The sequence below is a fragment of the Paroedura picta genome, chromosome 1 (assembly GCF_049243985.1).
Source record: "Paroedura picta isolate Pp20150507F chromosome 1, Ppicta_v3.0, whole genome shotgun sequence".
Taxonomy (NCBI): domain Eukaryota; kingdom Metazoa; phylum Chordata; class Lepidosauria; order Squamata; family Gekkonidae; genus Paroedura; species Paroedura picta.
The window spans coordinates 134,678,414-134,693,360 of NC_135369.1; the positions used below are offsets into that span (position 1 = coordinate 134,678,414).

At 42.8% G+C, this 14,947-nt stretch overlaps 1 protein-coding gene across 5 annotated transcripts in view; it reads left to right on the forward strand.

Moving 5' to 3' along the window:
* The first annotated feature begins 1,489 nt into the window (after positions 1–1,489).
* Positions 1,490–14,947, forward strand: part of BACH2 (BACH transcriptional regulator 2) — a 225,233-nt gene continuing 211,775 nt past the window's right edge. For 2 of the 5 annotated variants that reach the window (XM_077304234.1, XM_077304266.1), the window contains exon 1: positions 1,490–2,022. The gene's annotated coding sequence lies outside the window, so the exon portion shown is untranslated. Of the gene's footprint in view, positions 2,023–2,119; positions 2,516–2,686; positions 2,854–14,947 lie in introns of those variants that run through there. The other 3 variants (XM_077304240.1, XM_077304256.1, XM_077304262.1) reach the window with 3 other exon arrangements.

The following is a 14,947-nucleotide window of genomic DNA, read 5'->3' on the forward strand; positions in this document are numbered from 1 at the left end:
CCCCCTCTCACGGGCCCGATTTTCGGCTGAATGAATGTGTAAAAATTAATGGGAAAATACATCAGCAAACGGGCTTTTCAGTGGTTTGTGCTTAGTGACTAAAGGTGTAGGACTGAAGCCAGGGAAGCCTCTAAACAGAAAGAGGCTCGCTGGTGCGTTTATCCCCGCTCGTTCGGAGAAAAAAAAATGGCGATCGTTTCGCCGGAAGTTTGGAGGACAGGCTCAGGAGGAGGGACTTTGAAGAAACCGCAACAATGTTAACGCACAGGTCTTTTTCGCTAGTGTTGCAGTTTGGTTGCAAGAGTGTAGCGCTTTCCGGAGGGTGAATCCACTTTTTGGGATTCCCCTGAAAGCGCTACAAGGAAGCGCTTTTTGCAGATTGGTTTCAGGTGTGTGGCAGATTGTCTACGACGTCGTGCGTTATGGCAAATCAATAGCGTTTCCAATTGGCAACCATTGTGCGATTTTGAAGGCGTGCAAAAAGCCCCTCACTATCTTTTGTTCATGAGAGGTTGGATCTAATACTATTTTTCTTTACTTCTGCTCTTTATTTATATCCCACCCCCTTTCCCCATAGGTAACTCAGGGCACCTTAAAACATTTTAAAAGCCATAAATATAAATACAAATAAATTCAATGGATGGGCGTGCATATTAATTAATTTTTAAAGCAGGTAAATAATGACCAGTCAAGTAGGTTCACTAAGACAGAGGCAACACAAAAGACCTTTGAACTCAGTTTTGTTATCCGTTTATATTGGTAATATAAAGGAAGAAATACAAATGAAAGGGGTGTGTGTATATAATCTTATATAAAAAATAAAATATTTATATTTTCTCTTAGTTACGGAAGTTGATTTTCTTTCTCGAAGAACATGTTTTGCTATTCTATACAAGCAGCTGTTTTACTTCTTAGGGGTTACTACCTCATAATGTTTTTTTCCAGCCCACTTGAAGTTTTGCTGAGGTTGTTGCTATTATTAACACGGTATGCGTGTATCTCTTCGTTAGCTGGAGTTGCATCGTAAGTCCCCTCGTTACCAGGAATGACCTCATTCACCCTTTGGCTTCACAAAGTGGCTGCCGCTACTATCCTCTTCTTTTGAGGCTGCGCGGCTGCATAAATGAATTCCCATGTTATACATATACTCACAACTTGGGGAAAAGGACTACAATTCCCAGTATCCCTTTCAACCCCGCGTGAACAGAAGAGGAGGGGGAAAGCGGTCAGGAGAGAAGGAGAAGCGCAGCGCCAGAGGTAAGCCGAGACGATGTGCGCATGCGGTAGAGTTTTTACGGAGCGAGCGTCCACGGAGGCGTGCTATTCGCAGAGCAGCTGTACGCCGGTTCTTGAACGTACGCGTCGCGGCTGCCCTAGGCGAGGGCGCTGCGCAGTTTGCGCAAGGTTATTGTGAATGGGGAAGGCGGGGCTTGACGGATGCCTGTATGTGTGCGGGGAGGGGGCAGCGGTAGTGGCGGCGGGAGGGGGAGGAGGATGATGTCAGCCTGCGAATGTCAACAATGTAGCGATTGAGGGGAGTAGGCGGCGTTCCATTGGGAAGAGCGCGAGCCACGGGCAGAGTCAGCGTAACCCACAGAACGGGGTCAGCAGAAGCCGCAACAATACGCCGCCGCCGCCTTGTGCAGACAGCCCCCGAGTGCAATTCCTGCGTGGCTCTCCCTTCCACCTCTCTTCCCACGTCCCATTTTGCTGCTGCAGCTTTCTCCTCCGCCTCCTCCTTCTCCAGTTTCCCCCCCTTCCCCGCCCCCTCCATTTTTTGCATTTATATGCATTTCTCCCCCCCCCCACCTCTGCAAGACTTCGCTTCGTGAGGCAGCTGCTTCTTCTTCTTTTTTGAGAAAGCAATCGGCATGTGACGTGTGTCTTCTTTAGGTGCAAAATATTCTACGGACAACCTCAGCAACAACAAGAGCTTTCAGCAAGAGTCGCTCTTCTTCTCCCGCCTCCCGCCCCCAAGCGTTTGCAGGCAGCGCGAGGAGCTAGCGAAAGTTATATTGATAGGTGAGTCCCTTTCTCCCTCCACTCCTCACCCCCCCCCCCCAAAAAAAACATTTCCGATTCCTCCCCCCCCCCCCCCCAAGGATGGAGATGAAGTTTGGCATTGCGCGTAGGTGGGAGATGGGCTGGTTTCCTCTGAGAAGCGACTCCCGAGAGAATGCCTAAAAAGAGAGCCGACCTACTGCTTAGGCGCTGTGCAATCGGGAGCTCGTGTGAACAGAGCCGACGCGTGTCGTGTTTCGTTCCCGATGGTGATCGGCACCGGTTTGGCTTTATCGCGGACGGGTGGCTTTTTATAGGCGGTATATGAGTGGGCGGGGAGGAGCGACGCCGGGGTGTGTGTGTAGGTTGGTGTGGGCCTGCCTGTCGGTGGGCATTTTTAAACATTTCCTTCGCGCTTTCGTCCGGAGACGCGAGGGGAAAGTGGCGATTGCCTAGGAGTGCATGGCTGGGGATGGGTGTCTTGAGAGAGCCGCAGGAGGAGGAGCCGCGGAGAGTAAGGCAGACAGCGGGCGGGGGGGGGGTGTTGTTTTTTGTGCGAGCAGCTGTCAGATTGCAAGGCCTTTTTAAGAGCTGGGAAAAGGAGGGGGGGGGCTGGCAGGCAGGCAGGCAGGCAAATATTCCTAATCTTGTTACACACACTCCCCTCCCCCTTTTATTTTCTCTTAGAAGTCTTTGGTGCATTCCAGCTTTCTTGTGTTGCAACAGTGGGTTGAGGGTTTTCAAAGGGGGTGGGAAAAGCTTGTGCAAAACCTCAGAATGCCTTAAAACAAGTTCTAATAAAGAGGGTGTGTGAAGCTGCCAGGATTGCATTTTGCATCTAGCAGTATACTAGTAAGAAGACAATGTGGGATGTGGTTTTGTTGTTGTTGTTGTTGATTTGTTTGTTCGGTCTGTGTGGCTAAATGCTTCTTGCCAAAACCCCATTAAAACCATCCAGCATGGACTAGGCATATAAAGCTGGTCTCATTATCTCCTCTGCTTTCCCCCTCTTTCTCCCATTGGGGTTTCCTATTGGTAATTGGATGTGTATTGTGATGTCAATCTGGTCAGCTCCTGGACTCCTTTCTTCCCTCCCCCTCTTTCCTTTTTGGGCTTGCGGTGGTTACTTTGTGGTGTATTGTAGCCTCCCAAACAATTGTGGTGTGGGCTGTTGCATTATAAAATCCTGTCTGTTAAGAGACAGCTCACTTTTCTTTTTTTGGCCCTATATTCTTAAAGTGAAATTTAACACAAATATTTTCCTTAAGGTATCTGGCACATGCCTTTGCAAAAATACTTGAATGGGTGTGCATGGGTATGTGTGCTTAGGACATCAACGTTGCCTCATTTGCAGTACCTTCATTGCAGAGTTGTCATGCTGCCAATTCATTTAATTACTAGAGGTTTCCTTGTGGCAAGGAAGACTCTCCTTCAAATTGTCCATGACAAGCATGAGATAATTTTTGTTGTTTTTTTTACAATAGGTAACTTTCAGATTATGCTGTAGTGTTAGAGTGGTTTTTGTATCGGTTTGATCTGTTGAGTTGCACAGTGGATGGTAATTATTTCCCACTGAAATATCTTACATGCTTAATGGGATCCTAAAATAAGATAATTCTTAATGAAAGATTTTGCCTTTTTTTCTCTCTCTCTCTGCCTCTCTTTGGTATAAAGTTAGAGAGAGATGTTACTGCCGATAATGATATTCCCAGATCATTAAAATGTAACATACAGACCAGGCAGCTAACTGCAAAGGCTCTGGCTGTCATGAAGTAAGCTAAGTGTGAAATCATGCCTCGCCTTTTGTGGAGCAGGCTATTTTTGTAATACAGCAGGCGTCTATCTCAAAAACGCTTCATTTATTGTGAGATCACCAGAATATCTGTTACTGAAGCCCAAGCCTCTGTAGACAAAACTTCTTTTTTATTAAAGACAATAAACATGAAGCAGAAGTGACATTTTAGTGTTCCAGTTAAAGGAAGATAGTTAAGTGATTGTGTTGTCAAATTCAGTGTGACAGGTAAACAGTATTTTATGATAATACTTATGGCTTTCTCTTAAAGTTTGTACAAATAATCATTTGTAGCCCAGTCTTTTGCATGTTTATTCAGACGAAAGTTATATGGGAATTGCCAGTTAGAATGTACACTTAGGTTGCAGGCTAAGTGTTCTAAATAGGTTGTGTGGTAGCAAGGAAGGAGAAACACAAACCCAAAGGCCATTTGGCATTTGGGACTAATGGGTAGTTCATAAACTCCCAGGTTTTACTCCATTTTGCTCACATCCAATTGCATATATTGGGAAAACATCATGTCCTAGTCATACATATGCTTTGTACCATAGAACAATAAATGTAAATTCCAGTGGTCTAGCCATCTTACAAGTGCAATCCTAAACAGAATCACACCCTTTGATACATGGGAATAGAAGGGTGTATGTAACTCAGGGACTACACTGTCATCCTGGTACAATCAAAGCAGCAAAGCTTGCATTTGGATATCATACTTAAAGGTAAAGGTATCCCCTGTGCAAGCACCGAGTCATGTCTGACCCTTGGGGTGACGCTCTCTAGTGTTTTCTTGGCAGACTCAATACGGGGTGGTTTGCCAGTGCCTTCCCCAGTCATTACCGTTTACCCCCCAGCAAGCTGGGTACTCACTTTACTGACCTCGGAAGGATGGAAGGCTTAGTCAAGCTTGAGCCGGCTGCTGGGATTGAACTCCCAGCCTCATGGGCAGAGCTTTCAGACTGCATGTCTGCTGCCTTACCACTCTGCACCACAAGAGACTCTTAGCCTCTGTTAAATTGAAAAATGTGCCCAGAACCATTCCTGCATGGTGTTCTTCTTTCTCCAGAAAAAAACTGGTTCTGTTACCTGCGATGTGTGATTGCAGGGACGTGGGTTAACTAAGGATATATACCCCCTGTGTTGAACTACATACTAAACCTGAACATAACCCTATTTTACAATCCCATTTACTGGGGCCAACCCCAAGTCTGGTTATCCTGCATGCCTGACTTTATCTGTCACAAGTAACTGGAGTTAGCTTTTATGGTGTAAGAATGGATGGGGGAGGGCCAAGGTACATGGAGCTAGGTTTGAGAACCTTTTTACTTCATTGCAGTTAAGTGTAACATCTGAATGCAGCCAGAAAGTTCTGTGGAACCTGAAAGACGTAACATATTTATTGGTGCATGAAGTTCCATGAGCCAGGGCCCAAATAGTGTTGAACTCATTTGGCAGACATGTATCTTAGGAATGTTCTATATTAGTGTGTTTGAGAGGTCTAAAATAGACACACCCTTGCAAACCTATAGGGGTTGGAGGGGAAGGGTTTATGACTAAATGTAATGTGTGTTGACTGGAGAATGACTGGGAATTACACGGAAGTAAATCTGGCCTCATTATTAGGAGAGGCTTCCTGTTCAACAGTAGAACAATCTGCCTCTAAAGAGGGTGGACTCTTTGTTGCAGGAGGTCTTTGAGCAGAAACTGAAAAACTAACTGTAGGGGATGCTGTAGCTGCATGTTCCCTTATGGGGAAGAGGGATGATGGCACAGATGAATTTCTGTCGCTAGCATTTCATGGCTCAATGACCCAAGAGTGTAATCTTGAACAGAGTTGCACCCTTCTAAGACCACTGACCCTGGTAGGCTTAAAGGGTATAACCCTCCATAAGCTCCAAATCAGAAAGTCCTGCTTTGAATTTTGTCACTGTTATTGATATGTTAGGCAGCTATATGCAAGTCGCTCTTGCAGTCTTTTCTTATCCTTCACATACATTAACCTGTTAACATCACAATAACTTTGTAAAGTAGGTCTATATGTTTTCCATATCGCTGATGGGGAAACTGAGGCGTATCATTCTATTTAAGTTCACCAGATGGCATTTTGTGGAGTAGGGGTCAGATTGAGTTTGTCATAAACTGACACACATTAACGTTGCCATAAGCTCTTCTCTGTAGTGTTGGTAGGATGGAATATATATATATTTATTTTAAAATAGCACCTCATGCTACAGCCTATATCAAGCCGTGAAGATGAAAAATGCTGAGCACTTGTGGCATCAAACGCCTGTATAGTTAAAGTGGGACCTCTCTCTCCTTTGTTCCGAGCGTGGGAATAAGAACTGGAGTTGTATGTTTATCTTCCCAGTTCTGAGGATAACTCGTTCTGTGACATGTTTCATTTTCTCAAGCCGCCTAGGCAGTGCCTTCAGCGATGTTATGAAGATGATTGATGTTTGCAAAGCAGTTAAGAGATCTGGTGATGAGCAACAACTGCAGAGGTTCAAGCAGTGTTGAGGTAAAATCCTGCCCTAATTAACTTCTGGAAGGTATGCATTCATACTGGAGTTGCAGGCAGGAGAGACAGGTTGAGGTGTGGAAAAGATGACTACATACTGCTGCTTGACTTGTTAACTAGATCGCTTTATGGGAAACCTGTAGTCAAGAGAACTCACGTTGTTTGGTTTGTGCAGCCATTGAAATACATGTGCCTTCTGCTTGAAGGGAAAGCATGTATATGACTACAACAGATAACTGTTTTTTCCACCAGAAGTCAGACCATAGTAAGTATTCCTGTAGGAGTATTTCAGGAGTACACAAGCTGCCGTAGGGCTAGAATTGGAGCTTGTGCAGTCAGAAGTGGCAAAATGGAGCAAAACCTCGGCGTTTAAGAACTACCCATCAGCTTTATATGCCAAACTGTTCTTTGGATTTGTGTGTCTGTTCCCCCACTGCCACCCTCATCCCTTTTCCTCTGAAACTTACCTGGCCATGACAGTGATGAGAGCTGTTGTGGTAGTCTTTGTTAGGCAGCAGTAGCATCCTAGGCTTTCTGGACCCTGAGGATATAGAAAACCTAGAAGGATGCAGGTATCCTGTTGTATAATGCACTGTCGTTTCCTCAGTGGCCTAATCCCCATGGAATCTGTATTTTTGGTTATTGTCACTCCTGTCACCAACTGGGGTTGGGCACAAGGTGGGGCACTGGTTGACAAACATGCCAAAATGGTCTTTGGATTTATGTTTCTACAGTCGTCCTCCTCATGTTTCCAGTGACCTCACTGAGAATTTTTCGGGTTCTGAACACCTCATTGCAAGACAGGCAGGATGTAAGTTCAAATAAATAAGGTTCTTCTGATGAAGCACGATCCCATTTGCAGATACCCTGAACTAAAGTGTAATGAGATCTGGTGCTTATAATGAACAAATCAGGGTTCAGTCTGAATTAGCTCCCTAGGGGGGCATATGCCAAACTGAAGCAAATCACAGGCAAGGAGTAGTCTTTATTTTCAGAGTAAATGTTCACATGGCCTACATTTCTTTCTGAATATTTTTGTGTCTTTGCATGTCATTAGATCTTGGTACTTGGAGGGGCCTAGGAGGCAGTAATCTGGTGGTGTATTAAAAATAATGTCGATTGGTAGCTGAGGGCAATATTGGATATCATAAGCTAAATTCAGATGCACAATATGAGGTTATGCAGTTATTTGGAGACTTGCTCAGTATAATAGGTTTAATTTGATAGCAAACTGTGTAGCAGGGGAGTGCTTCTATCCCTTATTTTTACATTTACAGTATAAGTTGGAATAGAACATTTTAACGTTTTCTGTGGTTTGTAGGCGTTACAGAAATATCTTTCACTTTGGCAATCATCCTTGCAGTTAGTATTTATTACTCTGTTGTAATCACAAATAAATTGTAGTTGTTAATGGTACGTGAATTGCTGTTTCTCAAAGTCTTCCATGGTGTGCTCCTGTTAAAAGTTGGTGGAAAACTAGTATTAAAGGTTTAGCCTCTGGGATAAGGCAGAATATAGAGGCAAGTAAATAAATGAGATGTGTGCGTTTTTATAATGTAATTGTGCAGTATTGACACATTTAGTTACTTCTGTCTGTAAGGTTCTAAAATTGCCTTCTCCTTGGATATAGCTTAATGGCTTCAGTATTTCACTTGAAAAAAAAAACCCTACACTGTCTCCCTCTGTAAAACAATGAAAAATGGAAATCTTTCTCCTCCTATTTATATGACATCGGTTAGCTTCCTTGTGTCTTTTCTTAGGCATAGAGGAAAACTCTGCAGCCTCAGCCCTCAAAGGCATAGATACAAAACACAAATAATATATTGGCAATATTTTAATCTTTTATGATCCCCTAACAGGTAAAAAGGAAATGTGTATGTATCCTAAGGCCTGCTTTATGCTGAGCAGCTAATGCTGCCGTCCTAAGAAGAGTTACACCCTTTGTTCAGGAGTTTGGTGTCAGGTACGGTATTTAGAAATCTTAGGAGGAAGGTTTTATTGGCAGTTTCATGTCCCAAGACATTTTATAAAGGTACATACTCCAGTCTGTGGTATGCTAGTGAAAATAATTAGGAAGTTGAGATTTTTGATGCAAATGATTGGAAGCAAATGTCTGGCTGTTTATTATGTTAAGAGTTCCATCTCAGTAAGATGCCTCTTTCCCCCCCTATAACTTTTGATGCACACAACATTTGCAGCGTGGTAAAGAATCTGTTGTCATACTGAATGCTTTAATATTTTCTACTGTCGGAAGGTAAATTTCTAGAAATATTCAGCCTCTCTATCTCTGCTTGCCTTTTGTGAGATGTGCACATGATGCAGCTTCATTTCAGCTGGAGCATTAGAACTTGGGTAAGTGTGCTGTGCTCTAGGGAGCAGATATCATGTATTCCACTCGCAGACTATTCCCCCACATATGTTGTCTTTTGAATAAATGGACTTCCTACGCAAGCAACAGAGGTAATGGTAGTCGATTCTGGAAAATCTAATGGGCTTTGATGGAATGTTCAAATTGCTTATCTTTCCATTCTGAAAAATGCATGTAATTTGTTGCAACTGGGTTTGTAATGCCTACTCAGCTTTGCAAAACTTGGTCACCGATTCTTCTGTTCTGGGAGGGGGTGTGTGAATTAATCTTGTGGCAGCTGCATGAATTAAGTATTCATTTTGAAGCTTGCCTCAAGAAAATGTAAAATGTATGAGCGCAGCCAGCTGAGTTGCAGCATGCTCGTTTTGCTTTCTAGTCAGACTGAAGAATCTTTGTAGTGGGTTGAAAAGCTTCATACTTAGCCTGCCACTGCTAGAGTTGAAATTATAATTTTAAAGCAAGCAAGCAGAGGAATGCATACAAATTTCTGTGTGATCAATAATGAGCTTAAATTGAAGCCACTGGCTTAGTACAACAATTACCAGCATTGACTGAAGAGCTATTGAATGAACAATGCATGTAAATCAAAAGAGAAGGAAGGAGGGAATGAAAGGAGCCCTACCAAAACACATGCTTTTTTGCAAGTGAAATAACGACATTTCATTACATTAGAAGTGGACTTTTCCTCTCTGTCAAGATTTAAGCATGAAAACTAAGCTCCCAACTAAATGATTTGCTTTCCAAGCAGTAGTGCAAAAGTATCGGTGTAATCTGGCATTTCACACTGCTACGTTCCAGAAGATTATTGTTGATATTGTAATGTCTTGCTTTCTTTGCACTGAAATGGAAGTCTCTAGGATATTGTTGAACAAGGTTGCTGCCGATAAAGCACCACTACTTTGAAATTAATTATCCTGGCATATCTACATTGACTTCAGCTATGGATACTCTGAAATCTCTCGAGCATTTCTGCTGACAGATCAGCTCGAATTTCCATCCCCTCCCACAGACTACTGCAAAGTTCTATTGATGACCATACGTTTTATGATTCAGTCTGATTTGAGACAGGTGTAATGCTCATGTTGAGAATTGCTGAAAGAGCAGACAAATAAGGACACCTGTGAACTTCAAGCCATTTTGACCGGGGGATACCTTGCTCATTGTAGTGATTTGCAGATACATATCTCTAATATTGCATATATGGCATGAGAGCCAACCTTCAAAATTCAATTTAAATTCCAGCCTGTCCCATGGGAACAGCATGGCGTATAGGAGTTTTGCATATTTCCCTCACCTTCCAAAGTGACCCTGCCGAAATGATTTCTCAGTTATTTATTCACACTTCAATTCTACTCATCCTGCAAGGAAATCTGGGTAACTTACTGGGTAATGCATTTAATCTCTCCTTATTTATCTCTTACTCTACGAGATAGATAGATTTAAGTGTGTAGCCATGTTGGTCTGAAGCAGCACAATAAAACAAAATCAGAGTCCAGTGGCACCTTTAAGACCAACAAAGATTTATTCAAGGTGTGAGCTTTCGAGTGCAAGCACTCTTCCTCAGACTGACTCTGATTTTGTTTTATTCTACAAGATAGATTTAGACAATGAATGACCTGAGATTATCCACTAAACTGGATCCCACAGTCATAGGAACCCAATTGCTTGAGTGTTATTTCAGCTACATTGGCTCCCAATTTGCTTTCAGGCCCAATTCATGGAGCTGTTATTTCCCTTAGGACAAGAACAGCCTAAACCCATATGGCAGCAGAATGGGCTGCATTCCCCTTCCTCCACTTTCTTCTGTGTACATCCTTCTTACGCACGATGCAGAGGAGCATTTAGCCCACACAAGTCCTGTGACCCTGGGAATCAACGTGAAAGAGGCTGTGCTGAAAGAGACTGTTCATGCAGGGAACCATGGCCAGTCCCACCTGATGAAGGAAGCTTTGACTCTCAAAAGCTTGTCTACTGAAAACCTTGTCCGTCTCTCAAGTGCTACCAGATCGAATCTGGATGGCTGATCCTTGTGCTCATGGGTCATGGGACCCAAACTAGTGAATGTAGGATGCAAGGTGGTGCTCTAAGGTCTTAAACCCAGTACTCTGTTCATTACACTGCACCGTAATGGTCTACGTATTTGCATTGGACATACATCCTAACGGAGCCTCGATTTGTCTGCATTTCTGCAGCATAAGCATGCACTCTCATTTTCATAATATGCTGCTGGTGCATGGATCTGCTAACTTCTATAATTTATGAATCAGTCTTAAACAGGTATTTGTAGACTGCTATAATCCTGTCATTTGCCATCTTGCAGATCTAAAACTTGAGCTACAGCCTAGATTTCGAGTATGTGAAATAATAGCAATACCCATGTGCTGATCTCACTTCCTCGTATTTCTGCATATATACACTCCTCCCTCCACCCATGTCAATTAGGATTGTGAAATGGGGCTTCTGAAGCAGGAGTCTTTATTTCCAAGTTAAACTTGGGTCCCAGCATCACCCTTTCTAGAAGTTAACCTCTATCCAGTTATGAAGTAATTTCCTAATGCTGCTGTTTCATATTTTAAAACATGCCAAGTTCAAAATGAGTCTTCTCCTTGTCTTATTTTTTAAAAAAAGGGGAAGTGCGTGTTATGTGACTGTTGTAGTGCTGTAAGTTGTGGGACAGAGTTTTTGAGAAAGGATACTTAGATTAAATTTATTTTTGAAGAAAAAGCAAAACCAAATTTCCATGGAGAATGAATTGTGGCAGCTAATTATAGCTAACTTAAAAAAAAAATCCCATACAGTGGAAATCTGAATTAGAATGGCAGGTGTTTGGTATTCTTGTGTGTGTATATGTCCTACGCATAATGAGTAGGAAAGGGTGTGTGTGCGTTTGTGTGTAGTGTATGAGCCATTTAAGAATGTCAGCAGTTTCCTATGGCAGCTCTTGCTGACTCACGTGTCTGCTGCAGCACAAGCTACTTTAATTTAAGCCATCCACAGTAGGAGTATACAGTCTTGAAGAATGTGGGAGATTTGCTTTGTTACTCAAAGGCTATTTTTATGTTCTCTCTGCTGATGTGGTTTTCTTTATTAAATATCAAAACAATACGTTTTTCGTTAATTGCTTTTTCCTTCAGCTTGTTCTTTGGCTCTGTGTTTGCGGCAAAAATATTGACATTTGCAGTACCTCCATTCAAAATTGTCTCCTGGCCTTTGTTTGTCTTGGTGTAATTCTGCATATTGCATGGCAGCAGTCTTCAGGAAGGCTGACCCATTGCACATTTGACAAGCATGTGTTCCTGGCTCTTTGACTACACCTGCAAGATATTTGTTTCAAAAATTTGCCTTGTTCTTAGGTATGCACTTAGGTTTTTTTAAAGGTGTATACCAAATCAGTGTAATGTGTGAAATAACACTGAACATAATGTTGAGTTTTATTGAGAATATATTTTTCCTCCTTGCACATTCTCTGACTGATATTATACCTGATTGATTCTGTACTGTCATTTTCTTGTGCTTGCTTTCTTACTAAATAAGTTTCTCATTACTTAGAGCTGTGATGATTTTTAAAAATGATTCTAAGTGTGCACCTGTATAGGTATTTTCTGTACTCTTAAATGCTGGACAGCCTCCCCCCCCTTCCTGATTCTGAGAGCAGGTTTGTGAAGCCGGTTGGCTAGAATGCTCAGTGTGGTTTGCAGTGGTCCTTAAGTCTCACTGATTTGCTTGGAAGTGTTATGCATATGTCCTGCAGAAATTAGACGAACTGAATTTAGCACATTGGATTCCTTATTCTAGCCTGGCACAGTTTCTTTTTGGGAGCTTGACTAGCAAGTTGCTGGTAAAAACTGATCAGGAGTAAATTAAATGCCAATCCTTACTCTAACCCCCTGTGGATTCTGCTTCTTTCATCTTGCTATAGAAATAGCTGCCAGCACTAAGAACCTTTCTTGCTAGCAAGGGACTTGGTACATCTCATTCTTTCCACTTTAGGATCTCAACTAATAGTTGCAATTTTCTGTGCTGGCTGTGAATTGAATTGCTACTGACCAGCATGGCACTATGTTACTGAAATTGGCAGGATCAGATACACATAAAATTTGTTTCTGAATCCATGGGGTCTGTTCCACAACCTTCAAATTGCATGGTGTGTGAAAACCTGGGATCCCCCCATTCATTACTGATGTGCCCGCTTGCAGTGTAACTATTCTGTCACACTGATAGCCCCTTACAGAGTTTGCAGATTGAATCTGTGGGTCTAATTGAGAAGTTTAAGGGATACTACTAATTTTTTTGGCTTGTAACTTGCTGCTTCTACAAAAGTGCATCAGTTAGGACAGGGGTAGGCATTGTCTGAATTCTTGGGACATTCCCCGTGTTTTCCAGGTGGTGATATAAAGGCTGAAAATATATTGTCTACTGACATCACAGATTAGTAAAGCTTTAACAAAGTTTGGCATCATCTAACAGTAATGGTTTTACATCTACAAAACAAGTGTTGTTGGCTGGGAAATTATATCCAAAACCCACAGAAGCAGAAAACAGTAAAGCATAGCATGCCAATATCTCTTGAACAATTGTTTAGCCATGGGCAGCATTATGGGTGCACCTATTGCACTGCCATTGCTCAGATAAAATTGCTTTGCAATTGGTTCTCAACCTTCCTAATGCCGCGACCCTTTAATACCATTCCTCATGTTGTGGTGACCCCCAACCATAAAATTATGCAAGTGTTCTTTCACAGAAATTAAACCGAAACTGATCAATGGTGTGAAGATCCATTGTTCATGATTGTATATAAATTGTTTTTCCCCCCAGGGTTTCTCAGTTCAGTCCTGCCTCTTGTCCCACTGAGCTGCGCCACCACCTGGAGCACCTGGCGGGAGACTGTGCTGCGCTGGAGGCACTGCTGGAGCAGCTGGCGGCCAAGCATGGGCGCCTGCAGAAGCAGCAACAGTGGCAGCCCCCCCCCCGTTGCTTGCCCTGCCACAACCCCTGTGAAAGGGTCCCGACCCCCAGGTTGAGAACCACTGCTCTAGCCTATACAATTGCCTGTCTGAGTTACTGAAATTTTAAAAATTGCCCCTGAATAGGATTTCTCTGGTCTTTCAGATAAGTAAGCAAAATCAGCTGGTCTTAACATGCAGATACTGTAAACCAAGAAGAGTTCTCTTGTTAGTCAGACTGATAAGCTCCCTGTAGCTCTTATGCCCATTAATGAATAGGGGGGTGGCGAGAAAAACCACTGAGTGCTGTGGAAGACGTGAAGAAAATGGGTGTTCTCAGTTTCCGCCAATACATATGAGTCATTGGTTTCTTCTAATAATAGATCTATGTAAGACCTTCAAAATCTGCAATGTAAGCTTCTATTCATAGTGAAAGGCTGGAAACATTATTTGAAGCTACTCTGTCTTTCTCTTCTCCCCTCCCCCTTTATGGAGCATTCATTGATTTCTCCATTGGTTAGCTAAATGGTTCTCTTGCAAAGAATCTTTAATTACCACACTTCAAGTTGCTGCTCTTGCAGTTTTTCTTTTTTTTTCCCCTACAGAAGCACTCCTACACTGTTGTGTCCCCACCCAGTCTGTTATAGTTGCTAGCTGAATTATCAGATATACTCAGGAGTACAGGAGAGAAATCTAGATTCTCCTGTTTTGGAAAAATAAAAGCTGGCATTCACTATATATTCATATTTCTCTGGTAGCTAGAGAGGCACACACAGACCTCCCCTGGCTGACTTCTGCTGCTTCTATTCACACTTCTCCCTGTGCAGTTGCCCTTCCAGTCTTTCCCGGCTTCCAATATTTTTCCTGCAAGTGAGCACTCCTCCTTCTCATAAACTTTTATGGTGATGCTCATGGCATGTGCAGTATTACTAGGGATCTGGCACTGGATCCTGTAACTGGCCTCAGCTCGTTTAGTTTTATTCTGAATCAAGACTGCTTCCTCTGGAACAACAGTGGGTATACCACTGAGCAGTGATTCTCTCACCTGGCTTCAAATGTGCCTGTCAAGCAGATTTGGCAGAAAATAAATGCAAGCCTGCATAGTTCTTGAGGAGAAACGGCAAACAACTCCCACAGATAAGAGCCAGCATAGTGTGGTGGTTAGACTGTCAGACCAAACTGTGGAAGCCCCAGTTTTGAATCTCCACTGTTCCATGGAAGCTTGTTGAGTGACTTTACCAGTCATATGCTGTCAGCCTAAGTAAACTCATAAACAGTGTAAGCTGCTTTGGGTCCTCATTGGGCAGAAAGGTGGGTTATAAAGAGAT